The following is a 3,297-nucleotide window of genomic DNA, read 5'->3' as shown; positions in this document are numbered from 1 at the left end:
TGTCACTCACCTCCCAGGGGGCTGATAGCAGAGGGTTCAAACTAAGGGTTCAAAAACACCACAGCGTATATATGTTTCTATATAAAGCATAAATGTGGACAAAGGTTTTAGTGTTCCATATGACTGCCTGCTGACCTCATGCTGACTAGGTCTATGCAAAAAACATATATATTTTTTTAAACCTATTTGATGTGATATGCAGTATGGTATGCCTTGACATCTGGATAATCTAATTTTAGTCATCAATGTTGTATGGTAAGTGCTGAAAATCAGTTTTATGCCTACAGAGGAACTTCAAGGCTCAAGATGAGTAGTTTAACCGCCTTGATTCATTACACTCCTCATTTTAATTCAAATAACCACAAACTATGTTTAATGTTGTTAGAGCTTGACAGTGTTTATTACAGTGAGGATTTCCCAGCTCGGAATCTGTGTAAATGTTTCTATGCTATGTTTGATATCTATTCATAACATGTTCATAATCGCAATTAAATGAAAACAAAACTGAGAGTCTACAGTCATGCTAGCGGCTCTGTGAGGCTGTACTTGGACAACTTGGACACCGTTTTAGTTTAACATGTTAGCATGCTAACTTATGGTAATTAGCACTGAACACAAACAACAGCTGAGGCTCATTAGAATGTATTTAGTTTTACAGGTATTTGGTCATAAACCAAAGTATTGGAGAAATAACATTTTTAACAAATGAAAATGCTCAAGAAGAAATTAAAGGAAAAGTTATTGCCAAGGTTATTACAAGTCATCCTGACTTATCTAATAGCAATCCATCCAATAGATGTCGATAACTCATAACCACAAATATGAACCTCATGGTGGTTCTAGAGGAAAAGTCAGTGGATCCCCAAAGTCAGTAGGAGTCCTTTTCTGGGGGCCATGAATGCCTGTGCATAATATCATGCCAATCCATCTGTTAGTTGTTGAGACACTTCACTCTGGACCAAAAATACTGTCAAATGGGATCTTTTTGGTTTGAAAGGGCAGTCATATACTGTAAGTGCTTGACCATGTATTTGACTCTGTACTTGCATGTGCCTGCTGCATGCCACCTCTGCACCTTGAAATAACAATTAGACGGTTAGAAAATAAGGCATGATTGATGGGGGAGGAAAAAATAAAAACCCCAAGAGAAACCCAGAGAGGAAACATGAACCTGTGTCAGGGTCAGCCAGACATCATGGAATGTTCATGCTCCAGTAGAGGTTCAATAATGTTTATCTGAGTGCTTTTTAATTTTACATGAGAGACAGGAACTCTTTTAGCCACATAGGGACTCTTTCTCCTTTACCTTTTAACAGTGGAATGCAGTGGCAAACTCAAACTTCACTGCCAAGAAAAATGAGAGATCTTATAGAAGAACGTAACACAGGAGAGTTTCACTTACATTCAAACTTTCAACCCATGCCATGTCAGTCTTTTTGTATGACAGATAAAGATTTATTCAGAGGAACTTTATAGAGAATTGAAATAGCTAGAAATTTTTCAGATTTCACTGTCATGTCACATACATAACTAATTTATTAGATGGGGAAGACATAGCATACATTAGGATTAAGTTTATATTCAGTCGAATATTATTTCATTGTATATTGCATTGTATCAGGGCTCAAGATCAACTTCAATTTACATAATTAGAGGGATATCGCAGACATAACTCTTCCATCTTTGTTTCTGATAGTTTCTGGAGAGTGTTGTGACCTCCAATATTTGTATTTGTGTTTATATGACTGTGTACTATCAATCAAACACTGTTTATACTGGGTCAAATGTTTCCTAATGTACATGTGGTGTCCAGTCAAACAGCACTTCAGATTGAAAACATGCTCTTTCTTTCTGTCAGTTTATATGGTCTCCTCCTGCCTACTTGTTACTCTTTTCTTATTACTCTTGTCTCCCATTTTTTCTATTTTTATCCATGCTATATTGAGATGATGTGATAATCAACAGCAACATGATCCAGACTTGATCAAGTTACCGATTTAAGAGTTCATTGAGTAAACATGTTTAAATAGCTATAGCTGCAGATAGGTGAGAAATTGTGATTAATTGGCTACAACGAAGGGATATTATAAGGAACCTGCTAGTTTAGTTCACTGCATTTCATTGGATTATCACCTGATTATTTACTTACCTCAACATTTACTTCTATATATGGCATGCACAACTGAAATTTGTTCATTTTATGGCCAATCTTTCCCCTGCTCTTCAGAAACCTCTACCTCTCTGAAGCTTTTTTGATTTGCAACAGCAAGTAGTACCCTAAAGGGGGCAGTATGGTCAAACTAAACCAGCAAGCATTGGATTAAGTCACAGCATACCAATTAAAATTTTAGCACCCTACTAAAAGAGTGACAGAGATGAAAACACATGGAGATGAAAACAAAAAAACAGCAAAGAGATGTCTGCATGTTGGAAAAGAAAGAGATAGAGGGTAAGAGAAAGAAATGCTGAAGTACTATAGATGTGTTAGGACAAATGGAGAGTCTTCTCTACAGGTAGCTCTCTGTCTATTCAACCCAACACACTTGCAAAAGAAGGGAGGGAAGAGAGCGGCTTAACTACCATAAGAAAGCAGCTGCTTTTATTGAAACCTGTTATTGGCGTGCCAAGATTACACTGAACAACAACAACCCTCCTCCCTGGAAGCCAATAAAATGCGGACAACAAACACTTGGCTTGCCTACAGCACTGTTAGAAGCCACAGAGGTTGGCCTTAATGATACTTGGTAACTATTACAGACTATTAAACTGAATGAATAAAAGAGGAAAAGAACGAGAGTGCGAGAGGGGGAGAGGAGCAAACAGTGATTCGTTCAGAAGTTGTTTCCAGACATTATGTAGGTAGCTGACTCATTGTTGGACAACCTCAAAGAGATGCACTGCTTTGCTGTGTGTGGACTGTGGAAGTCGGTTCAGTCGTTGAAAGGAAAAAGTGTGTTTTGTAGAGATAAAATTGCAAAAGTTCTCTCTGGCTGATGTGCTGTTACATCCATCAGCAACACACACACTACAGGCCAAAGAGCTGTTGTATATGCTTGAATGGTTGGGGCATGGCACAGGCTTTTCCGTGATTTTCCCCAAACGTCTCATGTCAGTATTCCAGCGATCTCGTCACACCTGAGTAACTCTGAGGCAGTCTTGATCCGGTCCACCTCTCTTGTGCCTCTGAATGTGCGTGTGTTAATTCCATTGTCTCTATGTATGTATTCAACTGAAAGCATTTTGTGACCCCTGGGGGACAGTGGAGGTCATCAGAGCAGACCAAGAACAGTCACCACG

Source organism: Thunnus maccoyii, chromosome 20, assembly GCF_910596095.1.
Source record: "Thunnus maccoyii chromosome 20, fThuMac1.1, whole genome shotgun sequence".
NCBI lineage: Eukaryota > Metazoa > Chordata > Actinopteri > Scombriformes > Scombridae > Thunnus > Thunnus maccoyii.
The sequence above is the reverse complement of the archived record's forward strand: the minus strand, read 5'-3'. Positions refer to the sequence as shown.